Consider the following 19,199-nt stretch of genomic DNA (forward strand, 5'->3'; position numbering starts at 1 on the left):
CCACATGAGCGGGGGTTGGCTCTATATAATTATCAAAGATAACAGATAAAATATAGTTACTTTAAAAAGAGACAACTATTCAGGGCTATATATCGCCCCCCCCTACAGGACCAGGAACGTAGCCGAGGGGGGGGGGTATTATGAATAGCGAACCTCATTTCGTATCATGAATAGCGACCGTCTACTCCTATTATGAATAGCGACCCTCATTTCTTATTATGAATAGCGACCCTCTACTCCTATTATGAATAGCGACCCTCTTCTTCTATTATGAATAGCGACCCTCTACTCCTATTATGAATAGCGACCCTCTTCTCCTATTATGAATAGCGACCCTCTTCTCCTATTATGAATAGCGACCCTCATTTCTTTTTATGAATAGCGACCCTCTACTCCTATTATGAATAGCGACCCTCTTCTTCTATTATGAATAGCGACTTTCTACTCATATTATGAATAGCGACCCTCTTCTTCTATTATGAATAGCGACCCTCATTTCTTATTATGAATAGCGACCCTCTTCTTCTATTATGAATAGCGACCCTCTTCTCATATTATGAATAGCGACCCTCATTTCTTATTATGAATAGCGACCCTCATTTCTTATTATGAATAGCGACCCTCTTCTTCTATTATGAATAGCGATCTTCTTCTCCTATTATGAATAGCGACCCTCATTTCTTTTTATGAATAGCGACCCTCTACTCCTATTATGAATAGCGACCCTCTTCTTCTATTATGAATAGCGACCCTCTACTCCTATTATGAATAGCGACCCTCTTCTCCTATTATGAATAGCGACCCTCTACTCCTATTATGAATAGCGACCCTCTTCTTCTATTATGAATAGCGACCCTCTTCTTCTATTATGAATAGCGATCCTCTTCTCCTATTATGAATAGCGACCCTCATTTCTTATTATGAATAGCGACCCTCTTCTTCTATTATGAATAGCGATCCTCTTCTCCTATTATGAATAGCGACCCTCATTTCTTTTTATGAATAGCGACCCTCTACTCCTATTATGAATAGCGACCCTCTTCTTCTATTATGAATAGCGACCCTCTACTCCTATTATGAATAGCGACCCTCTTCTCCTATTATGAATAGCGACCCTCTACTCCTATTATGAATAGCGACCCTCTTCTTCTATTATGAATAGCGACCCTCTTCTTCTATTATGAATAGCGACCCTCTTCTTCTATTATGAATAGCGACCCTCATTTCTTATTATGAATAGCGACCCTCTTCTGCTATTATGAATAGCGACCCTCATTTCGTATTATGAATAGCGACCCTCTTTCTGTGTTATGAATAGCGACCCTCTTCTTCTATTATGAATAGCGACCCTCATTTCTTATTATGAATAGCGACCCTCTTCTCCTATTATGAATAGCGACCCTCTTCTCCTTTTATGAATAGCGACCCTCATTTCTTATTATGAATAATGACCCTTATGAATAATAACCCTTATGAATAACGACCCTCATTTTGCATTATGAATAGCGACCCTCATTTTGTATTATGAATAGCGACCCTCATTTCGTATTATGAATAGCGACCCTCTTTCTGTGTTATGAATACCGACCCTTTTGTAATATTATGAATAGGGACCCTTATGAATAACGACCCCGTTTTCCTATTATGAATAGCGACCCTCTTCTAATATTATGAATACCGACCCTCTTCTTTGATTATGAATAGCGGTCCTTATGAATAATGACCCTTATGAATAATGACCCTTTTCTCCAATTATGAAAAGCGGACCTTATGAATAGCGGTCCTTATGAATAATGGACCTTATGAATAGCGGACCTTATGAATAGCGGTCCTTATGAATAGCGACATTGACCCAAAAGAACAGCGAGGGATATTCTGCAGTCGTTATTTCACCGCTGCTTTATTCTACACTTTCCCAGTTTAAATTTATTTACCTTTCGGCCCCAAAATGTGACTTTTTGCTCGATTATTGTCGAAGGAAGACGGGGGGGGGGGGTATTCTTCTTCTGGTGCACGATAACCCGGCTGCTCTCCCCCTTCCTCTTATATGCTTTGCTATATATCCTTCCGAACAGTGGTCAATGCCTAGGCAGAGCAGGCAGACTAATGGGACATGGTTTCTACTCCGAGTTTCGCGCCTTGCACGCAGTCATCAGGCAACTGATAGCATTCTTAAAAGTACATGGTTATCCTACAACCTTAAAGGGAAAGTCCATCCCCAAAATAAGTTTGTTTCGATAGATGCAGAATAATAAGAAAATCAGGTGAGTGAAAGTTTGAGCAAATTCTGAATGAAAATAAGAAAGTTATGAATTATTGAAGTTGTGATCAATCAAATACAAATTGGCAACTCTGTGACTTATTATACGAGCTCTCCTTCATTTGCTTTGTGCATAATATTCCATAAAATCATGTTTTCTTCGTTATTGATGACGGAATATATATTTGATCCTTGCAGGGGGACTATAGAAACATATTTGCAATTATTATATTTAGGGTGCATGCATGGTTGAAATTTTTCTTGAGGGAAAATGAAAATTTTAGATTTTTTTAGTACTGAGCAAATGGAAGTTGAGCTCGCATGATACGTCATAGAGTTGCCAATTTGTGTTTGATTGATCACAACTTCAAAAATCCTAACTTCCTTATTTTTAATCGGAATTTGCTCAAACTTTCACTGACTTGTTTCTCTCATTTTTCTACTCCTATTAAAACTAACTTAATTTCAGGGTGGACTTCCCCTTTAAGTCGGTACAAATACCCCTAAAATAAGACTAAACTAATAAAATACAATTGGAATTACTCATGAGTATTCTTATTGTATTGTATTCAGGTATTGTAGTCTTATTGTATTGTATAGCTCTTATTTTGTGCGTATTTGTACCAAGGTTGTAGAGGAATCATGTACTTTGACGAAAGCTATCAGTTGTCTGATGATCGCTTGCAAGGCGTGAAACCCGGAGTAGCAACCATGCATGTCCCATTAGTCTGCCTTATTCAATATTGATATACCGGTATATTATGCTTTTGTATAAGCAAATGGTACTGGTACACTGAGCAAACTTCTGGGGGAAAAGATTTCTAAAATCGAGAAGTTTGGCCATGTTTTATAGGCTGAGTTGTCGCTCCATGGTGTAATCATTAAATAAAAAGAAAAGTCAGTACAGCCCACAAAATAGGAACAGATATCTATGACCCCCCCCCACTTCTCCTTCACTTTTGAAGATTGTTGGACATTTCAACTGCGTGGCAATGACTACTGTTATATGTAATTTCCAATAAATGCATATTTCCGACAATTCCACTTTCTTGTGGGCTTGGTATTTTGATACTCTGAGAGTAGGGACCATGCTGAAACAAAGCAGAAAGCCATGTTATCAGTGCTAACCGCACCATCACATTCCCGAAGTGCTCACGTTGCAATAAAATATTGTCGATTACTATTGCGGTATAGAGTAGTCTGGGAAAAAATCAATAAGCAGCTTTGTTACTCCGATACAAAGCAGAAAGCCGCCGATGTTACATCAATTAAAGAGAAGGTTGAGTTCTGGGGAAAGGTGAACAATAATGTGTGAGCGTTTGTTATCATTCTTATTATGCAAGTGTGGAAGAACATCAAAGAAAAAAGTTATTCCCTGAAAATCTATTTCAAATGACTTCATATCCCAGATATGACAAGTAACAGCTTTAAAATGAGGCCCGATTTGTATGCCATATGTTTGTGTAGTCCCATATCAATATCTTTCTGTGTACAGTGCTTGTTACTTTACCAAGAAAGGGCCAACGATTTTATCATTTTGATGACTCCAAAACCTTGCACTACATACCAATACTTAGATGTTTATGCTAGATGATCAACCTTTTCTTATTGCTTCCACACCGTTTCTTTCACAATGCAATCGCAAGACCAGAACTCAACTTTATCTTTAAATGCCAACCGCACCATCACATTCCAGAGAAGCGCGCGCTTTGCAGAGGTTCGGTTTAAATTACATCGTTATTTATAATTGTCGGAGAGTTTAAAATTGGGATGAGCTTCTGAATTGAGACGGTCTTTTACTTTTTGGAGCGGGTTTTTAGTTTTCGGAGCGAGTTTTTACTTTTCGGAGCGACTTCTTGATTTTCTTATTCTTACTCCACTTCTTAACACACAGCCATTTATAAAATTTACGTTATGGAAGAAAGGAATATAATAGATTAGCCCATGCAGTAGCAGTACGTCTCGACATTCTGTGTAATAAAAGTGCTGAGACATGATGACGGCACTCATTTTTTTTTGCTTGTACCTCTGACATTTTTACCTCTGACATTTTTACCTCTGACATTTTTACCTCTGACATTTTTACCTCTGACATTTTTTCCTCTGACATTTTTACCTGTGACATTTTTACCTGTGACATTTTTTCCTCTGACATTTTTTCCTCTGACATTTTTACCTCTGACATTTTTTCCTCTGACATTTTTTCCTCTGACATTTTTACCTCTGACATTTTTCCTCTGACATTTTTTCCTCTGACATTTTTACCTGGCACCGAAATTTCACCTCGAACATCTCAAGAAGAAATGAGTTCATCATTCTGTTCCAAAGAAATCTTATCGAATATTTCTTTGCGAAGAAGGGGGGGGGGGGTTGAGATTTTGCAGCCGTGGCCAGTTTTAGATCTGGGTCATGATAGATTATAGGTCGTTTATAAATATGTCATACGAAACAAACAAACATCTGCAAATTAAAGATATTACAAAAATGATACCCGTATTGTCGGGAGCCTGCATCATCAAAACGTTTCGGTATAGATGGAAGACGCTCTTTTTCGAAATGCACTAACCAAAATTGTGCTTGAATCATAAGGAACACTGTCTCCCTGCAAAATTATAAAACTAATTTTACGAAAAAATGAATATCCGTATCATCGGGGAAATCGATATACTCCCAGATGATCATTTGCAAATCAAGATTGTAAATTATGCTTGAATCGTATGGGACCTTGAATGAACAGAGCATACCGATTTAAGAAGAAAAAATGCATGATCATGTTCGTTATTTTTACCTCGAACAATTCGAAATCATGAAAACACGAAATTTGATCAAATTTTTTTTCCCGCGAAGAAACTGTATTGATAGTGGCATTTGTCGTAACAATTTGTTGTCATCAATTGCTCGTGAGCTTTTGACGTTTCAATTTTGTTAGCTAGCGCTAGTAAAGTCTTTTTTTTTGTAACGTGCACTGTATATAGTTATAACTTATAAGGCCTGAACACGTCATGTTCACATGGGTGTTATATCGCAAACGGATATTAGATTACATGTAACTTTTACAAGCACTTTGTTATTGCAACACAATGACAAAAGACAGCTCTTTGAGCAGCTAATAGTTGTTGCGCCTATTGTTCCACTCATAGGCGGCTATTACCCTTTAAGCACAATAGCACCCACTCCTATAAGTGTATCACCATGCTCGTAATATACTATTGCACCCAACTTTCTCTCTCTATCTATATATATATATCTGTCTATCTGTCTGTCTTTATTTCTATGTCTCTCTCTCTCGCTCTCTAAAAAGATGATATAGGGAAAACGAAATAGTTTGTAAGTATTGCTTGGAGAACAAAATAATTAGTCTGTTTTATTTACTAATGTAAAGCGCTTTGAGCATGTTTATGTAAAGGTGCTATATAAATATCAATATGTATGAATATATTGCCAAATTTTGACAATTATAGTTTGTAAATATATGTATTGACAAAGTACATACAAATAAAAACGACACAGAAATGTCTGCAAGTATTTGGGACCTACATAGAATATGCGAAACTGAGCTATGTCTTTGACCCCGTTCTCACTCACTTTGAAAGTGGTCTTAGTTAGACCGCTCCAGAGGAACGGGTCTTGAGAAACGGTTTGCGAGCGTTTACACTCCGAGCAGTTTTTTATGGCTCAAACCGCTCCACGAGTCAAAGTGGTCTTGTTGCTATGGCAGCTCAGGTCAGCAGGTCAATTTTTTCGCGCGCGGAATACAAACCGTATGTACCGTACTACATGTTTCGCACGGAACGTCACTAGCTCACTTCCGTTCAAAGTACGCTTCCGTTCACATTGCACGTTAGAGCGGTCCAAACCGCTCTTAATAAGACCCGTTCCTCAAGACCACCTCCCGAGGTGGTCTTCTGGAGCGGTCCAGAAGTCCACTTCCTGCACCACTTTGACCGTTCTCACTCACCTAAGAACTGCTCCTGAGGAACGGGTCTTAGTTAGACCGCTCCAACGAAGTGAATGAGAACGGGGTCTTTGAGGCTGTTCACACCGGCAGAGATAGCGCGGTCTAGCGCGCGCTAAACCGCGCTATCTCTGCGGTGTGGAAGGTACAACGTCGTTTCGGTCCGCCCAACAGCGAGCCACGGCGAGCCAAAACGGCGTGCCACTGGAGCACCTCTTGGGGGTGGTCCACGAGAGATAGCGCGGTCTAGCGCGCGCTAGACCGCGCTATCTCTGCCGGTGTGAACCCGAGCTACGATGGCACGCCGGAAGTCATCGTTCTACACGCGGGGAATTTGATACTCATTCTATTTTGGTGCGATCTGAATCTAAATCGGTACAACTCAACACTCCTAGTTCGTAATGGCGCGCGAAATCTTTGACCGCTCTGACCTCATGACGTCACGCGTCATGGCAACATGACCTCTCATAAAAGGGGGTGCTACGATAGACCGTACTATCTCACTGCGGTGTGGATCCGGCGAATGCCAATGGGCGGACAGTGGGTCGCGCTACGATAGCGCGATCCACGGTCCGCCCACGGTCCACCCCTTGCGGTGTGCACACGCCCTTTGTCTTATTCGGAGGGTACAGGTCGTTGTCACGGTTAACAACGTCAAAAATAGAAGAGCGGAAATAAGGTAAGGGTATAATTGAATGACAATGAACTGATACAAACATAGGTTGTTATTCATCATAATCATAACTATAACGTAGATTCAGACTTTACCCTTTCTGCACAATTCATTGAAAGATAATAGCAATAATGCAAGATAAAGGAATACAAAAGAAGATGTGGTGAAGTAAAATGTCATAGACAGAAAGATGATTATAAAAAATGATTGTCTCTCTCTTTCGTTCTCTCAACGCCATTTTCCATCTTCATCGCTTGTGCTATTTTCTAAAAAGAGGCTTTCTCCGATGACGACATATTTTGAGATACTATCTTACATAGATAAAGAGTAGTTATAAGCAAAGAATTGAGAACTAATTTGTGCAACCAACTATCATGAAAATCAAAAAGCTGTACTAAATAGTAAAACTCCGACACTTTATAGCACGATAAGTAAATAATAGCCGACAACCTTGAATTTAAACAATGGGATGGACTATATCGAGACTAGCTAATCTCCTCAATAATAGGCCGGTGTGACGGCAGATCTTGTTACCTTGGCGGATCGTGTTCTCGGAACAAAATCTGCCTAGCAGATATCGTGATCAGCAGCGGATATCGTACCCGCTACAACCAAATCTGCCGTTAGTGAACACGGCGGATAATGTGCATTGGCGGATTTTGTTCCTATATAGCTACAGGCAGTGGCGAACCTGGCATACCGCGTCAGGGGGGGGGGGGGGTTTGGGGGGAGAGTGTTTTTTTTTTTTTGGGGGGGGGAGGGTTTTCCCCCCTCCCACGGTATTTTGGTGTTTGCGATCGCGCGATTTCATGCATACCCGTACCTTACTTATGTTTTGTTGATTTGAAAAGTCTTAATAATTCGAAAAAGATTGTTTTATTGGGAGGGGGGGGGGGGGGGGGTTAGGGTTAGGGGTGTGACACCCAAATTTGCTGCCAACTTTTAAGGGTGCGACGTCATCCAAATTTGCCGATTAACAAATGCATAGCATCTACCACCCTCCTTCCCTATCCTAAATGTTAATTATTCCATGGTTTAATTAGGCTCTTATCAAATTAAAAAACCTTTTGAAGTAATCATTACCCCCTATAATATTGAAACATGCAACTAATTTGTTTCTACATCGTGATCGACCTGAAAACAAATACAAAAAAGTAATTAGCCCCCTTTTTGTATCTGAATCCACATATCAGTGATAAAAAATATTCATGTGAGCGCGAGGCATTACGAACTGATTTTTCCCTCAACAGTGACAGGAACTGGGCTTATGAAGCCCTTCAAAATTTCTGTCGGCAAATGCGTCACTCTTTTCCTCTTTCCTTCCCTACTTCTTTCATTTTTCTCTCTCTCTCTCTCTCTCTCCTTTTTTCTTTCTCTTTTTCTTTCCTTTCTTTCCCTTTTTTCTTCTTTTCTTTCTTTTTCTTTTTCTTTCCTTTCGTTTCCCTTTTCTCTTTTCTTCTTTTCTTTCTTTTTCTTTTTCCTTCCTTTCTTTTCCCTTTTCTCTTTTCTTTTTTTCTTTCTCTTTCTTTTTCGTCGGGGGGGGGGGGGGGGCAATCCGGCCCCTTCCCCCCCATAGGTACGCTAGTGGCTACAGGACATGGTCTGATAATTCTATCGTGAATAACATGGCGGATTGCTAGACTTAAATTGTCTGATTTGTTCGTATTGGACATCGAATCTGTAGGCTATTCCGAAAAGCATCCCCCCTTTATTGCATTGACGCCCACAGACAACAAAGCCTTGTTGTCTCTCTTTCTTCTTGTCCATTCTTCTTGTCCATCGTTCTAATTTTATGTTAAAACCAGCATAATTGACATTTTGGCATTTTTGTTTTATTTATGCCCGAGTGGGTCTAATGGCCTCTAGAGGCCTATACATAAGACCTCCTCCCAACTGCTGTTTTAACAGAAATAAATCATAATTTAATTACGTATTTATTTCATTTCATTAAACATTTTTCCTGTGATCCAGTCTCTGTGCTTTTTCATTTTCTTTCTTTTCATTTATAACTAAAATGAAGGCAGATATGGGAAGGGTCATGATTAGTCAGAGCAAATTGACGTGTTTGTTTGGAATCTTTCAAACTTTTGTATTACTGCATTTGTTAGCCAAGAAAACCTTTTAGAATAAAACAACCTGACTCCCATAGTAGCGTTTTAAACATTGGTAAGCCCCCCCCCCCCAAAAAAAAAAAACCAAACAGATTCCTTTGATTTTATATGATAAATTGCAAGAAATAGAAATTATCAACGGCTTCGATCATTTCTTTTAAAATAGATTTATAAGCTAATAAAACAATATAGACCTAATAAAATTAAATTTGTTTTACCCCTATTTTCAAACTATTCTCGAATCCTTACAGAGTATAATTCAGGTTATTTTGCCACCTTTAGAAGTTGTCCGCATCCAATAGACGAAAATGATTATATTGTATTTCTTTATCAATTTAAAATTTGCCATTACTGTGCATCCCTTACAGATTTATAACATTTTTTTTTATTCGGTTGTACTGATTACGAAACTTGAATTGTGGGGCCGGGGGGGGGGGATGATCGAGGCTCTTTGCATCATCCCATATCCTCCCTTCATTTTTTTTTTTTTGGGGGGGGGGGGGGAGTGAACTTTAAGGTCACTCTACATGATAGAAAAAACAGATTTTAAATATCATAAACTATTTTCTTAATTGTAATGGGTTTCATCAGTATAGTTATTGTTCAATACTGTAAAGACAGTGTAGGACACGGGCGAGCTGATGTGGATAGCGAATTTTTGGAATCATTGGAATTTTTATTTCAAAATAATTATAGCGCAAATTCCCTCACAGTCATCGTCCTTTCATTAAAACTAACGGTGTAGCGTTTTGGGAAAATAAACCTTGAATTTCTGGTACACCTGCCCTCGCTTTCTATCAGCACAAATAGTGAAGATATAGCAATTCTGATACAGAAAGAGAAAAAGATTTGCGAGCGAGCGAGCAAGCCAAAATAATGAAGTTTTTTTCACAGAAATGTTTTTTCTTCTTTTTCATCCAACATAATTCTATTGTCAAGGAGGGGTGTACAAATTGGCGATTATGGAGGAGGATTATTGTTTACTTTCCTTCATAAGACACAAAGTGTAATATACATGTTGGTCGCCTTTCTATCACAATGGATTACCATCTTTATCAGAAAGGAACTTGGATTATGATAATAATCAAGAACATACTTTGTGAGCAAGCGAGTGATCTGGAATTTTTTTTAAAACTTCGTCATAGAACGCCTGTTTTTATATCCAGAGATATTTTTTTATTCATATATAGATTGACTTTTTGAAATAGTGATACAAAATATCATCATTGTCTGGAATATACTGTTACAATGAAGATCCTGGTGATAAATACAATGAAAATAAATAGTGCTTGAATGAAATAAGTATAACTAGAGATGATATATTCCTTTCCCTTAACTAAGGTGACCTATACCACCAGAAAGCTGGAAATTTACTCTTTTAGAATATGTTATCAGCTAAGAATAAAAAATGTCGGCCAAAGATTCAGGCGTCCTGGCATTTGGGCATCTTATTTTGGAATACTATTTTAACGGGATATGACGTTAGTGTTCGGAAAAACCGAACATTTTCAGAATGCAGAGCCGATATTAAAGTTAAACAGTAAGATCCAGACATCTTCCCCCGGCAGGTGACCTATACCACCAGAAAGCTGGAAATTTACTCTTTTAGAATATGTTATCAGCTAAGAATAAAAAATGTCGGCCAAAGATAAAGGCGCCTTGACAGTTAGGCACCTCATTTTGGATTGCGTACTCGGGATTTGAAGCTGTTGGGCGAAATGACCGAACATTTTCAGAATACAGAGCCGACTCTAGAGTTAAACAGTAAGGTCCAGACATCTTCCCCCGGCAGGTGACCATACCACCAGAAAGCTGGAAATCCCCTCTTTCAGAATATGTAATCAGCTAAGAATAACAAATTTCGGCCAAAGATAAATGCGCCTTGAGAGTTAAGCACCTCATTTTGAAAGGGATATCATGCCATTGTCCGGATTTACCGATATTTTCAGACCACAGAGCCGATATTAAAGTTAAACAATAAGGTCAAGACATGTTCCTCCGACAAGTGAAATGTACCACCAAAAAGCCAGAAGTTATTACTCATTACTCATTACATTTTCTAACGAGAAGCATCTAAAGAAAATGAGCGGAAACAAATTATCTTTTCTTTTTTCTTTTTACCCTTTTGAAGACACCGTAATTGGTCGCTGAACTTGTGGTCGCCAGATTCAAGGAGCGCAAGCGGAGACCGTATACCACTCATAAAAACGATACCTTCAGAATGGAACGATAGCTGCAAAACGGAACACTATCTGCCAGCCACTCTGCGTGGTGGGTTACAATATCTGCCGGCAGATTTTGTGACGGGAACAATATCTGCCGGCGGATTTTGTTCCGCGAACACGATCCGCCAGTCACACTAAACGCCGTCACACCGGCCCGGTACCCTATATATTACATACGCTTGAGTTAACCTGTGCTGAGAGCGCTAGGTCGAGCGAGACGTAAATAGGCGTCAATGACCATATAAGGCTAAGGCTCATGCATTGTACGGTGTACCCGGGCGCGCAATTTGTTTTTTACACGCTAGCCTGGTCATTTCTATGATAAACACCATGGAAACGACTAATATTAGTCTAGCAGCCTACATGCGAGGTGCATTATGATACACATGTACATCATGCATGACAATCATCAGATAAAGACATAGCTTGCCCTTGTAAATAATGGGCGATTGAATTCAAAAACTTATTTTGTTTTAATTTAGGAACTTTACATTAATCTTGATCTAAGGAGACACGAACGAACAAACGTTCAGCTAGAGAGCAACCAAGTTAAACTGCGGTAGTGCATGCCTACATGTAGGCTTTACCACCAGCGCAATTTTACGAGTATTATTTTTTTCATTTCAAAGACTTTATTTTCTGCAATCAAACAAATCAATAATTATACAACAAATATGGATAATTATATAAAACATAAGGTATGCAAACAATATACAAAATATAGAAACAAATGTATAATACATGAGTAAGAGTAAATGTATACGTTGGGCCATTGCGTGTATAAAGAAAGAAAGCAGAAGGTCGCCGTTATAAGCAAAAGCTTGAGTAGACGGTCAACCGAGCTAAGAAAAAAATGAGTTGTGAAATATTGGCAAAGTAACAAGAAGAGGGGGGCCATGATACTCAAATGATATATATTACAATTAAATGTGAATATAAACAGTTGGATTCAATATAAATAATTATAGAATTAGCATATGAATCTCATCTTTATAAGGCTACTAATTATACGTTAATGATAGAAATAAGAGAGAAACTAAACAAAAACAAGGGTGCAAGTGGTGCGTGTGTGTGCAAGTGCAAGTGTCCTCATGCGCCAAAATGTTGAATCATCGGTATTACTATGTAAACGTCAGACCAAAATTTAATGTAGTTTCTAAAGTTTTACAAAGAACGCTTTATATATATTTTTTTATTTTTATCTTTATACATTATATTGTGAAATAATGTTTTTTTTTAGCGTAGCTTTAAATGAATAGAGAGATGTACACTGTTTAATATGTCTAGGGAGTGCATTCCAAATGTCTGGTCCGTGATATCTTATGGACTTATGCGCTAACAAAGTTTTAGGATTGTGTAAATGAAAATCAGTACAATTACGCGTTGGGTATGAGTGAACATGGGAATTAGGAATAAATACGTCATGAAAAAGAGGAAGTGAATTTTGTGTGTATTTAAACATACAGATTGCTGTTTGATATAAGTGCAAATCACTCACTTTTAAAATGTTTAATCTATAAAATAACGGATTTGTATGAGCTAAGTAATTAGAATGAGTACAAATCCTAAGTGCTCTTTTTTGCAAAAGAAAAATTATATTAATCTTAGTTATACTACAGTTCCCCCAAACTGTATTACAGTATGTAAAATAAGGTAACACTAATGCATTATATAATGTATAAAGTATTTTCTCGGGTACAAGGTCCCTCATTTTACCAATTACCCCAACTGCCCTTGAAATTGATGTTGTAATATTATTTACATGATTATTCCAAGTAAGCTTTGAATCCAAAGTTATACCTAAAAATTTTGTCGATTTCCTTTCAACTATAGAAATATTATCAATAACAATGTTTATAACCTGATCAAAGTGTGTTTGGGAAGCACAAAAATTTATAAAACATGTTTTATCTAAATTAAGGGACAATTTATTGCATTTAAACCATGTTGAGACTTTAACTAATTCATTATTGAGAGTATTAATTAGAGTATTCAAGCATTTATGAGAACAAAATATGTTAGTGTCATCTGCGAAAAGCACGTAAGTAAGAAGTGGTGATGACTTTACTATGTCATTAATATAAATTAGAAAAAGAAGGGGGCCTAAAATTGATCCTTGTGGAACACCACATAACACATTTAAGCTGGGGGAATTTACTGACTGAAATGAAACAAATTGCTTTCGATTAACTAAATAATTATTAAACCATTTTAAGGCTGTGCCTCGTATACCATAATGAGTAAGTTTTTGCAACAAAATGTTATGATTCATGGTGTCAAAAGCTTTTGACAGGTCCATAAATACCCCAATTATATGTTCTTTATTATTAAGTGTTTGAGTTATTTTATCACAAGATTGTATCAAAGCATAATCAGTAGAAAAACCTTTTCGAAATCCAAACTGATTGCAAATAAGAGTATTTTTTTCTTGTAAAAAAGAATAAAGACGTTTATAAACAATTTTTTCTAAAATCTTGGAAATGACCGGCAATAGCGAGATAGGGCGATAATTTTTAATTTGAGTTAAATCATCTTTTTTATAAATAGGAATCACTTTGGCTATCTTTAAGGAGTCCGGGAAAATGCCTGTCGAAAGTGATAAATTACAAATATGAACTAGGGGAGAGGCCAAACAATAAATAATTTTCTTTAATAAATACACACTTATTCCATCATAACTGCATCTACTCATCTTAAACGATCGAACTATCTCTAATATTTCATTTTCATTCACTGGAATAAAAAATAATGAATTTTCATTAGCATCAGATAAATAATCCTTAAAGTTTTCATTTGTGTGTATTGTTGAGGCTAAACGTGGACCTATATTAACAAAAAAGTTATTGAAAGCAGTAGCAATTGAATGAGGGTCCGTGATTTCATTACCATTTTCAACTATTATATCAGAGCATACTTTCTTTTTAGTTTTTAAGAGATCATTAATAGTTTGCCATAATACCTTTACATTCCCTTGGTTAGATTCTATTTTATTTGAATAATACCGTTTACGTGATACACGAATTAAAGTTGTTAATCTATTTCTATAATGCTTATATCTATCTTTATTCTGAGCAGTTGGTTTACGCAATGATATTTTATACAAACGATTGCGAGTTAAAATTGAACGCATTAACCCCTGAGTAATCCATGGCTGTTTTATACTTATATTATCTTTTTTTTAAATAAATGGCATATTCTTATCTATATAAAAAGAGAGTTTATGCAAAAAGTTTTGATATGACAAATTAGCATCATCAACCGAGAATATCTCGCGCCATTGTTCTTTGGACAAATCAAAAATTAAAGAATCAATAGTTTATGGCGAAACTGGCCAGGCTAGCGTGTAAAAAATATATTCGCTACCCGGGCGTGCCGTGTACGAATGTTTCCAGAGCGAGTTTGGAATTCGCTGCTTGTAAAATCATAATGTCCGGCTTACACAGTCCTAGCTAATAAAACTTAAGCATCCACAGTCGGTAAAAAATGAGATGCATGTAGCCAAAGGACGTTAAAAGATGGGAGTTGTTGCTACCTTGTTTGGCGTTCAACAATAAGGGATAGAGCAACGTCGATCTGGCGCTGCTCAGTGGCTGCTGGGCTCACGATCAATTGGTCAAAAAGAATTTCCGTTTCGGTTTAATAAAATTTGGAGTGGACTATTAAGCTATTATTATTATAATAACTATTATTATTATTATTATTATTATTATTATTATTATTATTATTATTATTATTATTATTATTATTATGAAGGTTCAAGGTTTGTATACAGGTAATTTATATTGTATTAAGAAGGTGAATAGATGTACTTTTACGCAATAACAGTAGCCCTTGCTCGGATCCGAGAAATCTCGGTTCCCGTTTGTGAGTAGGTACCTCGGGGCCCGAGAAATCTCGGTTCCCGTGTTGAACGGGTTATGATCTACATTATGCCCACAATATGTCAACAATAAAATGCTGAATAATAAGAAAAGCAAAGTGTGTAATCACAAAGAATTGAAGATAGGTATGATATGACATGAAATTGTATACATATTGCAAATCCGATTATTCGCGGCCAAATTTATTATACTTATTTTGCGCCAATTTGCAAATTAGAAAGAGTACCGGTATACAATTTTTTTTAATGACAGAATTAACGTAACTTGATCACAGTCGGTTCAGAAACAGCTGAAATATCAAAAAATACATCCGTTCAGATTTTCGTCAATTCATATCTATACTAACTTGGGGGAGGGCAGGCGCGTACGCGGGGGGGGGGGGGGGGTGGTGGTTATCCCCCCTTTAGTTTTTGTTATGTGTGAATTTTTGCGTCGCTAAACCCCTCCCCCCCTTCATGTCGATTTTTTTTTTTTTAATTAAAACAATAAAAAAAAAAAATTATGCCAATGGCTGACCTACAAAAAGTGACACTCCCTACGGAGCAAAATGTCAATTTTTCAAATTCCGAGACCAAAAAAAAAAAAAAAAAAATTCCTCTTACATAATACATAATCTTTTATAGAGATTTTCCATTACTTATCATGACGCACCGTGAGTTCATTGATTACCAAAAAAAGGTCACCCCAACAGCGTCCAAGCTATGAAACATATTATACAGACAGGCAAATATATAGTGACTTAGATAGAAAGAATAGTTTAAATTTTCAACTGTTCAATACAATTTTCACAACATTTTTGCTTCCAAGTCTCTTTTGTAGTAAGCATTAATGCCGTTATGTTGTTTGATTTCTTATGTCAAACCTCCATATTACACAAAGGTAACACGTTTATTCATATAATTTAGTTCCCGACGATAGTCGTAAAATATGGTGATCGAAAATTCGAGAACTCGCCAACATGACACTCATTAAGATTTCTTTTTCGTTCATTTAAATACACTTGTCAGTATCTTTCAATTTAAAACTAAAATTTGGTTTGTAGACCTGATATTGTGTTAGCCAAGGCGATTATACGGATGATTTCATGAACGTTGGAGACATATGACATTTTGATCGTTCATAACTCACAAGTTATTTTTCTTTCTAGAGGGCTTGTTCAGATAACGTTCAGATTACGGAATGACAATGGTTCAAATAAGGACTTCCAATATTGATTTAAATAAGCTATCTACAAATTCCATTAACATTGGCCATATTATTACTGTATATTCATGTTTCCCGTGATTGCAAGAGGAAAGCATTGAAGCAAATGTTCGGATAATCTACTCCAAAAATTCACAGTAATTGCACTTGTATAATGAATAACATGAGCCTTGAGTTTTGGGGTATATCTAAGGGTAATTGTAACAGTTTAACCCTGAAAACGCCGGTGATTTTGGTACTCAATTCAATTCAATTCGACTAATTTTATTTCCAAAACTCAATCGAAACATGAGATCTTGAGCCAAGGGAGGAGGATGGGTCGCTGCCTTGGAATTTCGGCCATGGATAGTCGACAAATTGTTAAACCTGACATATTGATAAAGTATATCATACGGAAGTCCATGAAATTCCATATCTATGTCTCAAATGGCTTTTAAATGATTACTTATTAACTAAGCAGATATTGATCAGCGCAGTGCCAAATCTGCGTTTTGTTCAGTATATACTTTTGGAAGAAATGTTCATTTTGGCAGCGCGGCGATTTTTCGATTGCAGCATACTACTGACCCCCAACTATTGTGGTTGTATTAAAATTACAATGCACTTTACAACTATATGGTAAAGAAACCAGGAACACAATATTCATAGTGCTTGCAATAAAACAAGTATTGTGAGCTTTAATAATTTTATGTGAAAGAATGCAACCAATTTAAAAACTGTCAAGCCATAAGAACATAAGTGTAGATTAGTTGTTACAAATGTTTACTAGATCAGTAATTTCTTTTTCGTGAATTGCAACAAAAGAAAACCTGGACAAAGAAGCTGAACTGACTTTAAGAAATTAAAAAACTACTTTATTTTACGGAAAGTTTTAAATAGTTTGATACATTCCGCACTGATTGATCGGAGCCATGTTATCAGCTTGACTATGTTTCGTCAACAACAAGGGAAGAAGTATGAATTGTGACTTATTACCCGGGGAAGACATATCAGTTTTAAAAGTACTCTTTCTGTGGACCTTGTAATTGCTCGGCAATGACAGTTTCACATTTAAACCTGAGCAGAGAACTCGACATGGAGGCAAAACGACTTGTCCAAGGATGTAAGCACCGAGCAAGGATCGAACCCGAAACCTCTCGTAGGAGATTCGAGAACCTTTACGAATATATCTCAGTGCTCCCATATTATACTTACCCTCACACTTAGGAAACGGTTCCGAGAAACTTCCCAAGCCCGTGCAGGTTACCGACGACGGATCCGGTAGGTTATAACCATTCGGACAAGAGAAACTGCATTGTTCATTGTAGCTTATTGATGTACCGGGTGAACACGAAGAAGATACGTTTGCTTCTAATGAAGGTACGGTGCACGTTACTGAGTTAATAATGAAAAGAATCAGACAAACCTTGAGTGCCTTTAGAAACATTCGAACAGCCGTGCCATATATATTTAAGAACCCGACCTAAATTTTCCAAAACTTCCTAGTAAAGGCGAAACAATCGTTCGTTGTTAGTAACCCCTATCGGAGAGCTCTTAGTCGGCCCTGAGCTATGAATAACTCGAAAATGAATAAAAGTGGAGGATACGACCGTATACATTTTCATGAAGTTAACATAATTATTTCCTGATGATGACCAGTGAAAGACGGCCACGAAAGAAAGAATTTTTTAAAATAAAGATTATCAATGGAAATTTAATCGAGGTACGTTTACAACATTAAAGCAAGGACCTCCACATCCTGAAGTTAATTGTCGCAGGAGCAAGGTTAGAGTCGTACAGCCACATAATGTTATATTTTAAGCCTACCGATGAACGGTGAAAGAGGATTTTGTTCAGAAAAAACAGAGAGAAAAAAAAAGTGATAGGGTTCTTTCCTTCCCACCTGACTCCCAAACCTGTACAGAAATAATAAGTATGAAATATACCCAAAGCCGTCCCTAGCGTGCGAAGCGAACCCACTCGAGTCTTGTATTTGTCATCAGCGCTTATTGACACGATCGCTTGTAGTCACATGTGCATTTAGGCACACATTGATGTGCACCAACTGACGGAGGGATTGCTTTCTTGATCTGCAACACGATTGCTTTCCGGAATTAAGGCCTCGGTCACAAATGCCATTACGAACTGCTACGAACGCCGTACGAACGATTTTCAGACAATGGAAAAACAGGGAGATTCGTACGAAATTATCGTTCGTACGAACCTTTGTGACCGTAGTATAACAATCTATGGTTACCTCCTTTCTACTTTTTAAACACCATTATGGACTGATAGCATCAATCAGTGGCCGGGCATGTCATTTGAGCAGCTAAAAAGAGCGGCTGAAGACAGAAAGTTATGTAGACCATTGTGTCTCAAGGTCCATTTAATTTCATTGTCGCCCCAACAGCTTAAACTCAAGCTATGGGACATATGGACGGATAGATATATATTGTAGTCCAAGTCAACGGTTAAATAAAATTGAAGCCTGTAGTATAACTATCCCATGGCAAATACTAAGAGACACAGACAGATTAAACCTGTGTATGAGAGAAACATACCTGTTTTTGGACACCCTCTGTCGTTGATACTACACTCTGTAAAATAATACATAAAATATGTTATACACTGATCAGTATCCAGTATTGCGACAAGTGCGCACATACAGTACTAAACATAAAAACCCCATTAAAAGGGTCATTTTTTGGCGAGTTCTCAGATTTTTCGATCACTTTGTTTAATGAGCATCGTTAGGACCATGACCTAGGACATTCTTCACTGTCTAATTACCTGAACTTCTGTAACCCCCATTTCTATTACACCCTTCATTGTTATCTTTGGTTCTCTGTTTACTTGTGGTTCATTCAACACTCCTATCACCATGATTACTCTTCTTTACTTTTCAATATGTT

This window comes from Strongylocentrotus purpuratus, unplaced genomic scaffold (genome assembly GCF_000002235.5).
Source record: "Strongylocentrotus purpuratus isolate Spur 01 unplaced genomic scaffold, Spur_5.0 spur5_scaffold_17, whole genome shotgun sequence".
Classification (NCBI taxonomy): Eukaryota; Metazoa; Echinodermata; class Echinoidea; order Camarodonta; family Strongylocentrotidae; genus Strongylocentrotus; species Strongylocentrotus purpuratus.